Below are 16,952 nucleotides of genomic sequence, written 5' to 3' on the forward strand. Positions count from 1 at the left end.
GAACCCACGCCCCCTGCATTGAAAGGGAGAATCTTAACCACTGGACCACCGGGGAAGCCCCTGGCTTTTTTTTTTTTTTTTTTTTTTTTTAATGACCTAGTGGTGGAAGTCACAGAGCCTCACTTTGGCTGCATTTTATTGGTAAGGCAGCCATAAAGGTCCACACAGGCTCATGGGGCAATTTTCACCAGTTCATGGTGGAATGAGAAAAACTACAGCCAAACTGATTCACTTTAGAGGATGGACCTTGATTCTGACCTTAAGTTTTGGGGTTGAAATATCCTATATGGAAGGAAGTGGTAATTATTGTACTTGATGATTCTTTTTCTAAATGTATTTAGTACACAAAATAAATAGCTGGTGACTTAGGGTCAGTCACCGAGGTCTTGTGAAATTCAGAACCTGGCAGTTTGATTGCATGCACTTCTCCTTTCAGTGTTGTGAGGCCTTTTACAACATTCCCCATTCATTCCTTCTGTGGTGACCTTGGACTCTCCTCACTGAAAGATTAGCCGTCCTTACTGCTAACAATCCTTGCTAGTGTAAAGTCCTGACTTACTTCCCTGCTGTAACTTGTACCCTTGATCTTGAATCTTCCCTCTCTATTCACTTAACAGCTTTTCTCCTATGTAACCTGTCGTTACTGCACCATTAACTCTTCATTTTTTCTAGGTTTAGCTGTAATTCCTGTAAATGTTCTCTATGGGATCCATCAGTAGGTTGGGATTTAGGTGAGCTTCTATTTCATGGTGGTATTATCTCTACTTTCTATGATTTCAGTATTCTCAATTTGTTCATATTGGAATTATGATTTTTAAGGTACTTGATGGCTAAATATGTCTATATTCTACAATTCTGTCTATATACTTCTAGAATCAGTACAATTTGGTAATGTTCTTCTTTAACAGGTGATTACCACAGAAAGCGTGTTCTTAGCAATACAGAATACAATGAGCTATAAAAAAAAAATCAGGTATGACATAGAGATGGTAAATGTTAAATATGTAATTAATTTAAAATCTACATATAATAAAATAGAAACTTTTACTTTTTTAAAGTCCTATCCTTGTGCAATTGATTATTTTTACCTTCAATTTGGTACTTTACTTTTATTTCTATTTTATTATTAATATTGCTATTATTAATATTTTGCTAAGCATTGATGATAATGCATTTCAATCACTCATTTAAAAAAAAATTATTTATTTAATTTTTTAATTTGGGCTGCGTTGGGTCTTTGTTGCTGTGCGCGTTGCAGTGAGCAGGGGCTACTCTTCGTTGCGGTGCACAGGCTTCTCATTGCAGTGGCTTCTCTTGTTGTGGAGCACGGGCTCTAGGCATGCAGGCTTCAGTAGTTGTGGCACGCGGGCTCAGTAGTTGTGGCACGCGGGCTCAGTAGTTGTGGCTCGCGGGCTCTAGAGCGCAGGCTCAGTAGTTGTGGCACGCGGGTTTAGTTGTTCTGCGGCATGTGGGATCTTCCCGGACCAGGGATCGAACCCATGTCCCCTGCATTGGCAGGCAGATTCTTAACCACTGTGCCACCAGGGAAGTCATCTCCCTTTTTGAAAGTCAGCTGATTAGCATCCTTGATTCCATCTGCTACCTTAGCTCCCCTTTGCTGCCTAACATAACTTTCACAGGTTGGGGGATTAGGATGCCGTCATCTTTGGGGGCCATTATTCTGCTCCCACAGGTATTTAAGAACATCTGTATTGGAGGACCTTGGCACGTCAACAGAACCCCTTCATGCATTGTCAGCAGCAGCTTCCTGGAGCCATTTTCAGCAGCGCCCAGGCTGCTGCCACCGCCGCCTCGCAATCCATTGCATCCACTGCCTCCATCCGCCCTCGAGGCCCCCCATCCGGGCTGCCCGGACCCTCTTCTATCCAGAACCGCGATTATTTTTGGCTCTCCGGGGCCAGTGCGGTGTGGAAAAATAAAAAGAAAAGAGAGAGAAGGGGCTCGGAAGCGCCGGGTGGGGTGGGGAGAAGGAAGAGAGACTTGGAAACTCCGACTGTAAATAATAAAGAAATTGAAAACAATACGTTAATATACTCTAGCAATAAAAAGCAGGAGCAAAGAAAAAGACTATATATCTCTCTTGTTTCTTAGTTGATTAGAAAGATGTTGTATGTGGATTTAAAAAATCCTCTCGTTTGAATACTTACAATTCGATTGATATCTCTATCATAGCACTTACGTATTCTATCAAAATGATCTGTTTATTTATGTGTCTCTCTCCCCCACTAATACATATGCTTCTTAGTCATCTTTGAATTCCCTGAAGACAGCACAGTGACTAGTATAAAGGAGATACTTTGAAATGATTATATGGAACTGAATGAATTTAATTTACTTTGCAACAATTTCTTGTATTCTCCATCTTTAACTCTGACAGATGCTTTCCAAAACCCAAGTGCCTTTGCTTTCACAAATTTTGTCTTTCCTTTCATATGACACTTTTTCATCTCACATACATTGGGAAATAAATGATTTCTTTCATTCTATTAAGTGGCAATTCACACAAGAAACACATAAAATGAAAATAATAATTATTATTATTTTCAAGGTTTTTAAAAGGAGAATGAAAGTCTGTGAAGTTTCTTAATATCTGTAACTAGGATTTTTTTTGCAAATGCAAAAGGAATTTGGACATTATTTTTCCAGGAAACTTTGGTTCCAGTAACAATGAAGCATTGTTATATATTCTTTTTCAGTTTCTTTTCCCTTATAGGTTATTATAAAATATTGAGTATTGGGGCTTTCCTGGTGGCGCAGTGGTTGAGAGTCCACCTGCCGATGCAGGGGACACGGGTTCGTGCCCCGGTCCGGGAAGATCCCACATGCCACGGAGCGGCTGGGCCCGTGAGCCATGGCCACTGAGCCTGCGCGTCCGGAGCCTGTGCTCCGCAACAGGAGAGGCCACAACAGTGAGAGGCCCGCGTATCGCAAGAAAAAAAAAAAAAAAGAGGGGAATTAGAGAAGACACTTCTCCTTTTTAAAAGCATTAACTCATTTTCCGTCATTTATTTCAAAATTAACCCATGAAACACAGAAAAAAATTATCTATAGTCTCATTGAGGGTGACAGCTATTAGTCATTATTTTTCTAGTTTTTATATAAATTATAAATATGTATATATATAAAGCTATTCTATGTGTATATCCTTTTCTTTTTATTTATTTATTTTTGGCTGCGTTGGGTCTTCCTTGCTACGCGTGGGCTTTCTCTAGTTGTGGCGAGCGGGGACTACTCTTCATTGTGGTACACGGACTTATTGTGGTGGCTTCTCTTGTTGGGGAGCACGAGCTGTAGGCACACGGTCTTCAGTAGTTGTGGCACGTGGGCTCAGTAGTTGTGGCATGTGGGCTCTAGAGCATAGGCTCAGTAGTTGTGGCACACAGGCTTAGTTGCTCCGCAGCACGTGGGATCTTCCTGGACCAGGGCTGGAACCTGTGTCCCCTGCATTGGCAGGTGGATTCTTAACCACTGTGCCACCAAAGAAGTACCCCTTTTCTTTTTAAATAACAAAAATGTCATCATGTACACAATCTGTCCCGCTCACTAGAATGAAGTCTCCTTGGGACTGTCTTCCTTATCTTTTTTTTTTTTTTCTTATTAGTCATCCATTTTATACACATCAGTGTATACGTGTCAATCCCAATCTCCCAATTCGTCACACCACAACCCCCATTCCTTATCTTATTATCCACTCTATTCTAATTCCTAGAATAGTATCTGGTATGAAGTAGACAAGCAAGAAATAAATAGTTGTTATCACTGAACACTTTGCTGCGAGCCTTTTCTACAATAATTAATACTGACTGGGGGAAAATTAATTTAACCTAACCTTACTGAGGAATGTTGAAAGGTATGCCTTAAATCACAAACTTTCAGTTGTAAAAGGCATAAATTCTGGGGATCTAACGTACAGCATGGTGACTTGACTTAATAATAATGTGTTGTATACTTGAAATTTGCTAAGGGAGTAGATTGTAAGTGTTCTCAAACAAGCACACATGCGCACACACAATGGTAACTGTGGGGTGGCCAGTGTGTTAATTAACTTGATTGTGGTAATCACTTCAAAATGTGGACGTATATTAAACCATCACGTTGTTCACGTTAAATATATACAATTTTTATTTCTACATTATACACCAATAAAGCTGGAAAATAAAAGAAAAAAATGTGAGTTACCATATGTATCGTCAGTAAATGGACCGGCGGGGCAACCGCAGGTGGTATTGATAAAGAATTAGGAAGAACAGGGGCCTTTGCCTGCTGAGAGCTCGCAGCTGAGTCTCAGGAATGCCCTTGGCTGGAGAGCTGCCTCACCCACCCTTATCTCACCCACCCTTATCTTCTGGGGGCAGTCACACACAGGGGCTGATAGATAGAAGAGGGGACCCCAAGTCCCAGCCCTCTCGCCTCCACCCAGGTCAGCTCCGAAGGGCCAGCTGAGCTCCTCGTGGGATCTTGGCTAAGGCTGCAAACTCTGTCTTCACTCGGTCCTGCTTCCCACCCTTCTTTCCCTGAGTCATTCCTGAGAGCAATCTCCAAATAACCCCTGAAATCTCTAGGAGTCTGTGTCCAAGGGAACCCAACCCATTCAACATGTAAGCTGTTTTCAAGTATGTATACTTGAACATTTTCGAGAAAAATTTTCTTGATTAGAAAGGATGAACATTTTTAAGCCTTTTGATACCAGATGGCAACTGACCCTAGAAGGGCTGAATAATTTACGTTTTCACAGGCAGTGTATGATGGTGCCCATACCCACCCCCTGCTTTTGCCATCACTGTGCATTCATTTGTTGGTTTCTTTTTAATTTTGATTAATTTAATGGGGAGAAAAACCTTTGTCATTGCTTTTGTATCTGCAGTGCTTTGATAACTAGTAATGTTCCACATATTTTCATATATCTGTGGAACATTTGTATTTCCTCTTTTGTTAATTTTCTCTTATGGTCCTATTACCGTTTTCCTTTGGAGGGTAATAAATCAGTAAAAAGAGAGTCTAATTGTGTTTATATAAACTACTCTTAAACTTTTTACAACGTTGTTATTCCTGATCTACATCTCTACTTTGTTAATTTTTTAAAATGCAGAGACATTTTTATTTTTTGTGGTTAAACCTATCAGATTTATCAATCTTTTTTCTGTGTAAATTTTGCATTTGAAGTGTTGCTTAAAAAGTCTTTCCCTACCCCTTGAGAGTGTGAATATGTATGTAAGTATGTTTCTAAAGGTTTTTGATTAAAAAAATTTTTTTTAATAAATTTATTTATCTATTTATTTATTTATTTTTGGCTGCATTGGGTCTTCGTTGTTGGGTCTTTGTTGCTGTGTGCGGGCTTTCTCTAGTTGCAGCGAGTGGGGTCTACTCTAAATTGCGGTGCGCTGGCTTCTCATTGCGGTGGCTTCTCTTGTTGCAGAGCACGGGCTCTAGGCTCACGGGCTTCAGTAGTTGTGGCACGCGGGCTCAGTAGTTGTGGCACCATGGGCTTAGTTGCTCCGCGGCATGTGGGATCTTCCCAGACCAGGGCTCAAACCCGTGTCCCCTGCATTGGCAGACAGATTCTCAACCACTGCGCCACCAGGGAAGTCCCAATTTTTAAAATATTTTAATTCTTTGGCATTTATTTTGCCATCAGAGAGAGGATACAAACTGTTGGTCTGGGCTGGATTGGATGTGTAGTTTGTTCTGCTTGTGTAGTGGGTTTACTGGGTCCCCCCGAAGAGGGGGGAATGTGAATGTGAATGTGACCTGGTTTCCAGATGGGATCTTTGCAGATGCTTTCAAGTTTAGATGAGTCATACTGGATTGGGGTGGGCTCATAGAACATGGGAAATGTGGACACGGAAGACACAGAGCTCGGACTGAGGCATCTACAAGCCAAGGGCTGTGGGCTACACCAGATTTCAGGAGGAAGGCAGGTAGCAGACGCTCTCTCAGAGCCCCAGGGAGAACAACCCAGCCGACACCTGGCCTCAGAACTGTGAGAGAGTAAGTTTCTGTTGTTTTACGTCACTCAGCTTGTGGTAATTTGTTACTACAGCTTTAGGAAATTAATACAACTTGGTTCACACACTGTTTTAAACATGTTTGAAATGGTCGCCTACAATTAAAAATTGGGAGATTTCCTATAAAAATGCAGATTTCTCTTAAAAGCACCCAAACCGTGAGCCCTCCTGTTAATACGGTCCCTGGCTGACCTCGAACCTGCTTTCTTGGCTCGCCCAATGCTGGATGGGTGGGGGAGATCTACCTTTTTAATTAAAGAAATTTTTTTCTTTTTGTTTTTTAATGGTAAACTTGTCCCAATACCAACTCCTAAGCAAACCTCAGGAGATTAAAAATGCTGCTTTTGTCATCTACTATATGCTTATCTAGCACTTGAGTCTATTTTGGTCCTTTCTATTCTGATCCTTGAATCTGTTCAAATAGCCTCTCATCAGCACTGCACAGTTGGACTTAATGGGAGTTTAAAAATATAACATTAAATCTCACTGGGCAAGTAGGTGCTCAAAGTTTCCTTTAGTACGTAAAATTCTATCAGTTAGGATAAGTGGATTTAATAGAAATGAGTACAGATTCTGCTTAATAGACTTTAAGATTAAAAAAAAAATTTATTGAAGTATAGTTGACTTACAATGTTGTGTTAATTTCTGTACAGCAAAGTGATTCAGTTGTACATATACATATATATTCTTTTTCATATTCTTTTCCATTATAGTTTATCACAGGATATTGATTACAGTTCCCTGTGCTCTACAGTAGGACCTGGTTGTTTATCCAACCTGTATATAATAGTTTGCATCTGCTAATCCTAAGCTCCCAATCTTTCCCTCCCCCATCCCGTCCTCCTCTGCTTAATAGACTAAAAGGTGACCCCACCGACTTAGATAGGTCTCCCCACTGAAAATGTTAGCCATTAGTTTTCTGGCTGTGGATTGCTTTCCCACTACCAATTTCTTTGGTGTGAAAAAAATAATTCAAATAAAGAGTCATCTCATTATCATTGCAGTTGTGAATATCATTTGTTGTCTGAAAAAAGTACGTGGCATTAGAATAAGGAAGATACTTGTCAGTCACGTAAACTTCATTAAAATGCATGTGAACGTCCTTTTTCCTGTAGCGAAGTGTCACCTTCTTGAAATTTTCGGTGCACAAAGTTTGAATTAATAGAAAAAGGAATACCTGGGGGAATCATGTCTGTAGACTACTTAAAGGTGTGCTTGAAATGACTAATTTATGATAATGTTCAGAAAAGCCTTGTATTTACATGTTTTTATTTTTATAACTCTTAAATGTGATATAATTACAGATTCACGGGACACTGTAAAGAAATATAGAGGGAGGTCCTGTGTGCCCTTCCCCCCATGTTAATATTTTATAGAACTATAGCGCCATAACTACACCAAGAGACTGCCTTTGGCACAGTCCATAGATTTGTCCTGAGTTCACTGTTACGTATGCACTCATTTGTGTGCGTACATGTGTGTGTTGATGCAATTTTACAGCATAACCACTGCCGCAATCGATACTAAGCTGTGCTGTCACAAGGCTCCCTCCTGTAACCCACACCCATCCTTTCTCCCCTTCTCTACCCCCCTGCAACAACTCATCTGTTCTCTATTTCTATAATTTTCTCATTTCAAGAATGTTATATAAATGGCATCATATAGTATGTAGCCTTTCGGGATTGGCAGTTTTCACCCAGCATGATTCCCTGGAGATTCACCCAGGAATAATCATTCCTTTCTCTTGCGGAGTAGTTTTCCATGGTGTGGAGGCACCACGGTTTGTTTAATCATTCATCCATTGAAGGGCATTTGGGTGGTTTCCAATTTTGGTCTATTACAAGCTGTGGGAGGCCAGCTGTACCAACATCATTAGTTAAAAAGATTGCCCTTTATCCATCGAATTGCCCTGTACCTTACCAAAAATCAATTGGCCAAACCTATGTGCGTCTACTTCTGGACTCTTTATTCTGTTATATTAATGTTTTTAAAATATGGCTACCGGAAAGTGTACAATTACGCATTCAATTTCTGTTGCACCGCATTGCTCCAGAGCACGGATGATGGCACAGAGGGCTGGCCTGTGGAACTTTCCAGTCAGTCCCTGGCTGCAGGGCCCCCCCGGGGGTGGGCATGACCTCCCCGTCGTCCTTTCCAGGGGAGGTGGCTCTCAGGGCTGAGGGCAAACCTCAGACGCTTACAGCAACTCGCGCGCTGTCAAGGGGGAACTGGGTGGGGCGCCAGCACATCCCCTCTAATCCTCTCACCTTTATATTTTGGTCTCTCTTTTCTTTCTCTCTTTCCTTTGTGCTGCTTAAGTTCTGAGCATTGCAGTTCCTCCTTCCTATTCTGTCCGCCCCACCCCCAATCTGTTTCTCTGTCTGTCTGTCTCTCTCCATTTAGCATGAAGTCTTATTTATTATCTTAATTCATTTTCTCTTCCTTGTGGACCTTAAATTATTTCTTTCTCCCTCGACTTTCTTACCTCTGACATATACACACTGCCAAATGTGAAATAGATAGCTAGTGGGAAGCAGCCGCATAGCACAGGGAGATCAGCTCGGTGCTTTGTGACCTCCTAGAGGGATGGGATAGGGAAGGTGGGAGGGAGACGCAAGAGGGAGGGGATGTGGGGATATATGTATATGTATGGCTGATTCACTGTGTTATACAGCCGAAACTAACACACCATTGTAAGGCAATTATACTCTAATAAAGATGTTAAAAAAAAAACCCAAAACCTATAGACTTATTCATGATTATCTGGAAGGCCTTGTTATATCCCAATACTACTATTCAGTTTCAGCTTCTGTGTTTGTAATTTTTAATTGAACTGATGCTCAATGATCATTTAAAGGGATACTATTTAATTTCTAATATAGCATTTCTCGAACTGGGCACAGAAGCAGCATTCTGGATTGGCCTGTGAATTCCCAGGGTCTGCAAAGAACTCCAGAATTCTAGAGATTGACAGATTCATTCAATAGTGATTTTAAGCGCTTCCTCTGTCAGTCAAATTGTTCCTGTCCAACACGAACAAGGTCCAGTGTTTGTTCCCAAGGAACTTATGTCCTAAAGGAGGCAAAAGGACGAGAAAGCACTGTTTACAATCTGCAGGGGTCGTGTCGGGTGTGGAGGAAACCCTGCAAAGGACCGCGAAGGGGCAGCGGCTACTTGGCCTGGGGGGAGACGAGAAGAGAAGAGAAGTGGGGGGGCTCCTGGGGAGGTGCTGCTAACAGGCGCTGAGAACCGTGCTCTGGCACGCGGATCCGGATCTGAGCAGGCGCGGCCATGCCAGGTGGAGAGGAGTGTGCAAAGCCAGGGGCGCGAAAGGGCCTGGTGCATCGCTGCATCGGAGAACTACCAGGGATCATCCTTGGAGGGAAATGTGGGCTGGTTGCAGGGGGTACATTGGGAGGGAAGTTGGAAGAGAGCGCCAGGGGCCAGATTATGAAGGATTTAAGGAGTTTGTAAGTGGTGGAACCCTGATGAATAATCTTTTTTCTTTTTAATTGGAGTCTAGTTAATTTACAATGTTGTGTTAGTTTCAGGTGTAAAGCAAAATGAGTCAGTTATACATACATATATCTGTTTTTATATATATATCTATTTTTTCAGATTCTTTTCCCTTATAGATTATTACAAAATATTGAGTACAGTTCCCTGTGCTCTACAGTAGGTTATCTATTTTATATATAGTAGTGTCTGTATGTTAATCCCAAACTCCTAATTTATCCCTCCCCCTGATGAATAATCTTAAACACAAGACCAGCAGGACCGAATCTGAAACTTTGGAAGGTAACACAGAGCAGCGTGGAGGACCGATTCTGGGGTCACATTGGGGTCATGTAGAAAGGGGTTAGGAAGTTATTATTTTATTTGCAAGCATAAGAACACAATAAGAAAGAAAGAAATATTCCTGTGGGGAATGGGGAGATGGAGGGGTAGGCGGTTGGGCCATGAGCAGCACAGAGAGGAGACGTGTTAGGAAGAAAGGACCTGCTTCGGGCTGTCTGGGTTTCCAGTGCTCTTCTGGGTCTCTCCACCAAAATTAAGTTCACCTGTGACTGACTGCAAGCACAAAACAACAACTGCTTACACGAGAAGCCTTTTGCATGAACACAGATGGATTTGTCCAGGGCTCCATGGTGGCTCCAGGCCCTCATCTGAGAGCGAGCCTCCTTCTGTTGTGTTACTCTGCCCTCCTCGTGGACCAGCTCCACCTTCCTGTGCTTAGGAAGGAGGCCAGAGAGCAGGAGGGACGCCTCCTCCCTTTAAGGACCCCTCCCAGGATTCACACAGCACACTTGTGCTAACCTCATGGGCTAGCTCTTAGCCAAATGGTCACACTTACCTGCAGGCAAAGCTGCACAACATAGTTTTTATTCTGGATGGCTGTGCACCCAGCTACAATCTAGGGGCTGCATTACTGAGCAGAAAGTGGGAAATGAACAAATAGTCTTTATCAAGCCTCTCGGTAGCCTTTACATTAAAAAACAACAGGCCTTGTGCATATCTTGTGGTGTTTATCAGAAGGTATTTCATCATTTTTGTTGGAATTGCAAAAATGTATCTTCCTTTCCATCGTATTGCCCAGCCGCTCCGCGGCATGTGGGATCTTCCGGGACCGGGGCACGAACCCCCACCCCCTGCATCGACAGGCGGACTCTCAACCACTGCGCCACCAGGGAAGCCCTAAATTTAGTAAATTTTTAGTCACTTCCTTTGGGTTTTCTCTGTATATAAGTCCGTCACCAGAAATTAATTCCAATTTGTTATTTCAGATTTTTATATTTTGTGTTTCCTTCACTTGCCTGCTTTCACTGGCTAATAACTCCAGAACAATTTTAATGATAATCGTGCTACTGGTATCCTTGTTTTTCATTTTAATAGCAGTGACTCTAGTATTTATTCACTGAGCATGTGTGTGCTTTTACATGTTTAGTTTTATATATTTAGACTTACATATTGAGATTTTTAAAATTTAAGAATGTTGAGTTTTATCAAATGCTTTATAACATCTATAGAGATAATTATATGATTTTTCTCTCAATATGGTAAATTAAAATCTAATAGTAAGCCATTGCCTCATTCTAGCTGTAAACTTTACTTGATCAAGATGTATTATTCTTTCACTGTGTTTCTAGATTCTGTTTGATAAGTTTATCAGCTTCATTATTACAATATTGATCTATATGTGAATCTCAGTTTTACTTTGCTTCTGCTCATTTATCTGCATTTACAATTCCTCGATCCTGGATGACTTCATCCTTTAAATATTTGTATCTACTGCAGATGCCTACCCTACCTAGTTAATGTTTACCTAACTTAAACCTGTTTAATTCTTTCATATAAGTTAGCCTTTGGTCCTAGGTATGCATTTTGATATTCCTTTTCATTTTTTTTCTGGACTTTTACTCATGGCAAAAATTGCTGTTAAAAAATTGTAAAGAAAAACAGTTTCCTCTAAAGAAAACTGAAAGTGAAAAACTACTGGTAGATGTAGCTACTGAGTCCCTGTGAGATGACAGACCAGGATGGAGGGGCTGTGACTTACTGACCCCCTTACAGTGTGAGGGGGTAGGGAAGAGGTCCCAGCCTACACTCGGAAAGATCCTTATTTATAAGGAAAAGGTGGAAAGTCTGGGTGAGAAAGTAACCCAAAGCAACTTACTCAATATCATTGAATTCAATAAAAATTAATAGGACAGATTAGGTTTCATGATCATTTAACATGTAGTAAAAATCAAATTTTAAATGTAATGAGTTATGTTTTATGTTATTAATCTCTAGGAGAAGTACTGGAAACATCCCCATTTATTAACTGTGCAGGAAGATGCTTCCAATATCACTGGAGTAACAAGGCTCTGATGGGACAGGCAGGGACCCGTGAAGGCCAACAGCATCCCAGATTTCCAGAGCTTTCCTTGTTCCCGGCTGTTTAGAAACAGAACGCCTCCAGTAGGGCTGGGCCTGGGAATAGTATTCTTGGTAACATTTGAAAGTGATGAAGAGATGGACCCTCCTGCTGAAGCCACAAAGTATAAATACTGAGCAAATCACACCAATGTAATTAAATAACCTTTAAAAGGTTAAACCACTGTCCATGTAGCCATAGTCTAAGTTGGCCCATCCCAAGTGGTGATGAGGAACACAGGACAAATGGCTCCCATAAGTGACAGCCGGAGTCTGAAAGGCAGGCAGGGCGAGGTTGGGGTGTGGTTAGGAGAGGCCATTGAGCTGACCTCCAGCCTCGTCACAATTAGTTTCTTAGGTGTGCCAGGATCTGACCTGTGCCCTGGGGATAACACAGATTAAAAATGAACTGTTACAGCGTAATGTAGTATTGATGGTCTGGCATATCTGCCTTCTGAGAATGTGAGTTGATTAATCTTAAGGTCAGAGAAAGAATGTGCTAAATGACTAGACACAAAAATGCAGGAGGTCAGGGACATATATTAACTTACTTAATACTTACGAAACTGTCCATGAAATGGAGACACAGAGAGGTTAAGAACTTTTCCAAAGTTACACAGCTAGTGTGAAGAGCTAAGATTTGAATGGACACTCCGAGCTGCTTTATTGCTACACAGATGAAGAGTGTAAAAGCACATAGTAATACTCATTAATTTTGAACTATCATTTTTTTAAATATGTATTTATTTTATTTTTGGCTGCATCGGGTCTTAGTTGTGGCGCATGGGCTTCTCTCTAATTGTGGTGCACGGGCTGCAGAGTCCATGGGCTCTGTAGTTGCAGCATGTGGGCTTAGTTGCCCCGCGGCATATGGGATCTTAGTTCCTTGACCAGGGATCGAACCCACGTCCGCTGCATTGGAAGGCGGATTCTTAACCACTGGGCCACCAGGGAAGTCCTTAAACTACCATTATTATAACCTTGATTTTAAGAAGTGTTCCTTGATGTAGGCGGCTTGAGTTTCTCTTCCTGATTATAAGAATAATCTTTCCAGAGGAACTGATTCTAACTCCCAAGTATCTATCCCTTGGGGACTTCCCTGGTGGTCTAGTGGTTAAGACTTTGCCTTCCAGTGCAGGGGGTGTGGGTTGGATCTCTGGTTGGGGAGCTAAGCTCCCACATGCCTCGCTGCCAAAAAACCAAAACATAAAAAAAAAGAAGTAATATTGTAACAAATTCAATAAAGACTTTAAACATGGTCCACATCAAAAAAAATCTTTAAAAAAAATATCTATCCCTTGAGTTTATCTATTTCTAAGTCGTTGGGGAGTTCAGGCTACCATTATTTCTGCCCAGGATTACTGCGGCAGCCTCTACTTCTGCTTCCAGTCTTACCCGCTCCCACCCTTTTTCTTCAGGGCAGCTAGTCATCTTGCTAAAATGCCAACCTTATTTCATTTGTCTAATTCACCGAACACCAGCAGACAGTCAATCAATAATTATGGAATGAACGGATGAGTGAATTTAATGTAAGACTTCCTTGGTCATAATTCCCTCTCCATTATGGTGGTGTTTAGATGAACCCTACCACTGCGTCATTTTTTCCAGCTTCCTTTGCTAACAGTTCCCTCTTCCAAGCAATTATTCTTCCAGTATTTCATTTAATCCATCAAGTGATCTTGTGGGATTTAAAACGTAAGAGGAAGAGAAGTGTTAGTGTGTTTTAACTGGGTGAGGGCTCTTGACCCTTCATTTTCAAATTGCTCTCAAACTTTAAGTAACTGATTATAATTAATACTGGTCTTAATCTCATATGGCTAGATCTGAGCTGTATCTTTTCTCTTAATTTTGTTGCTTATCTAATACAGATATTCCTCGACTTCGATGGTGTTATATCCCAATAAAACCATTGTAATTTGAAAATATCGTAAGTCAAAAATACATTTAATATACCTCACCTACTAAACCTCCCAGAGCTGCACCCAAGGGCCTTGACACACAAGACCTTCAGGCTTTTGAGACCATCCAGAGACCAGGAGCGATGTCTGGATGGACAGTGGTAACTCGGGTTCTGATCCAGTGTGTCAGGATCACCATCCTCATGCCCACCCTCAGTCCCCTTTAACTTCTAGCTTAGTTTCAGGCCATCCTTGGCTCAGATTTTAAAACTTTAAACCATCACCTAAAAAGATATAAACACTGACTAGGTCCTAGATATATGTTTTGGTGTACGAGTGAGGCAGCGGGAGCTTGTCAGGGAAAGGTGGGTAAGGAGGCTCTGTGGACACTATTCTATTCTATTGGTAAAGAACTAATTATATCTCTCTCAAGAGTTCTACACACTCAAGAGTTTTTTCCTGGATTTTCATACCCAAACCCCAGCAGGGACTTGGGACATCATGGGCTCCAGGCATTCTGGATTAGGTGACAGGTTGACTGGGTGACCTGGGAGCCAACGAATGTCTCAGAGTGACCGACGCTGACCTGAGTCTGCCCTGTACTCTGCTTTGGATGCTCTTCAGTTCGACTGGCCTGGGCCCCAGCATCGCGTGCAGCAAGGATGCACTCCTGTTGATGGAAGGAGTGCATGGGGAGCATCCAGTGGCTGATTTCACCCCCAGGAATACGAGCTGGGCTCTGCTGATTGAAGCACTCAGTGTTGCCCTCCGAACAACTGCAGGGCGGCAAAGAACCTTTAATCTCAGACTTTCCAGAAAGCAAATTCAGCATTTCTTTTCCTCCGGGCATAATTTTATTTTTGAGCCCAAGTTTTGAATAAAAATAGCACACTTGCTGGTGCTCAGCCAACTCTTTGATAAAGCAGCCAGGCTGAGGAGGTGAGGCTTCCGATGGCTGGTGACTCAGTCCTGCTGAGCATGTGCCCAGGTAAATATCTCCCCCGGGGGCAGGGCTGGGCGCTGAGTGCCCGAGGAGGATGCCGGGGGTGGTGTGTCGTTAGACACTGTGCTTCATTCCACTGCAGACCAGGCCACGCTTCACTGTGCGCGGCAGTGACCAGGGGTACAAATGTGTTTTACAGTTAGGGCTGCCAGGGCACCAAACACCGCTGTGGAGATGAGAAGGGATTGGACGGGGCAGCTGGAGGGCCTGGAGGCAGAAGCAGGCAGGAAGGCACAGGTTTGCACCAAGACTCGTTATAAAACAACCAAGAGGGGACTTCCCTGGTGGCGTGGAGGTTAAGAATCCACCTGCCGAAGCAAGGGACACGGGTTCGAGCCCTGGTCCAGGAAGATCCCACATGTCATGGAGCAACGAAGCCCATGCGCCACAACTACTGAGCTTGCGCTCTAGAGCCCGTGAGCCATAACTACTGAGCCCGCGTGCCACAACTACTGAAGCCCGCGCACCTAGAGCCCGTGCTCTGCAGCAAGAGAAGCCACCGCAATGAGAAGCCTGCGCACCGCAACAAAGAGTAGCCCCCACTCGCCACAACTACATAAAGCCCACGCACAGCAACGAAGACCCAACGCAGCCAAAATTAATTAATTAATTAATTAATTAATTAATTAATTTTAAAAAGAAACAAGCAAGAGACAATTACGGGCACAGCCTTACAGAATTCCTTAGAGTGAGGCGGGTATGTGAAGGGGTGCAGCCCGCTCACACGTCTCTGACATTCCCATTTTGTGGTTTTCCCTTCCCTCATTTCCTGTTCATTTTAGGCAGAATTCAGTCTGTAACAATGGTAAGACAGTGATGGGCAGGCCTTTAGACAATGTTCCTGGTGCTTAGAGACAGGTGTTGCTTCCTTCTTGGTAATTTTATTCAACTAATATTTATTGAGCATTTATAAGTGCAGGGCATCACCGAGTAGGTAAAAATGTACACGTAATACACATTCACCCAGAGATAGTGGAAGAGCTTGCTTTACATGGAACAACGAATTAGGAAGTTCTCAACCGAAAAGATGACTTTTTGGATTTGCAAAGTATATCTATGTAAGCCTTGAAACATATGTTTGCTCTGTAAGAAATTCAAACAATACAAAATATAGAAAATAGGGAATTCCCTGGCGGGCCAGTGGTTAGGGGTCCGTGCTTCCACTGCAGGGGGCACGGTTTCCATCCCCCGTCAGGGAATTAAGATCCCACATGCTATTCAGCGTGGCCAAAAAAAAAAAACAAGGTGTAGAAAATAAAATGTGAAACTACCCCATAATCCCCTCCAGATAGCCACACTTAACAGAGCATGTCTTTAAAACCTGTTTAATATACTTTAAAACAACTATTGGGGAGTTTCTGGAAAGAAAGAATGAGAACATTAAAAATTCAGAGGACATGAAAATATTGGCATTCCAGTTAAAGAAAGTCATCCCTGATTTTCTTTTAATATTGTACTAGAAATGATCTTATTTTCCTAGAAAGATCTTGTTGGTTAAGTCGTATATGAGATTTGTATCCAGAGCGGCTCCTGAGAGGTCAGGCCTGTTACCCGAAGTCCTTCTAGGCTGGAGTCTGCTGGCCTGAGCTGAGTCCCTGAAGCTGTGTCTGAGTCACTCACCTTTGTGATTGCTCATCCAGGGAAGGCCACAGTGTACAATCTACCTTCTAAAACACAACTCTGGCCAGGACCCTCAGACCTGAAATTGAAGTTCTCATTTCCCTTGACCAGTAAAATGAACACTTGCTCTGATGGCATCTGGCTTCCTGGAGGTGTGAGAGATAGGTTGAGATGCTGGAATCTAAGAGGGATGTAAAGACGCAATGCATGTGTTCAAGGACGTGCCCCCACTAAAGGCACCACCTAATCATTGTGAGCAGGACATTTTCTTGGAGATCTTATTTAGAACAGTTTTGTAAACCATTTTAAGGAATGCCTTTGCTCTCTCAGTTTCGTCTTTCCAGGATAAATTTCCTCTCATTTGCCTATCAAAATCGCATCCATTCTTTAAAGCTGAGCTTTAATTTCATCCTTGGCATAAGGTCCTTGGTAAGAATATTTTTTCCACTCTTCTTTTTATTTCTACTTCTGCCATGGCACTTTTATTAT

Source organism: Hyperoodon ampullatus (genome assembly GCF_949752795.1).
Source record: "Hyperoodon ampullatus genome assembly, chromosome: 13".
Taxonomy (NCBI): Eukaryota; Metazoa; Chordata; class Mammalia; order Artiodactyla; family Ziphiidae; genus Hyperoodon; species Hyperoodon ampullatus.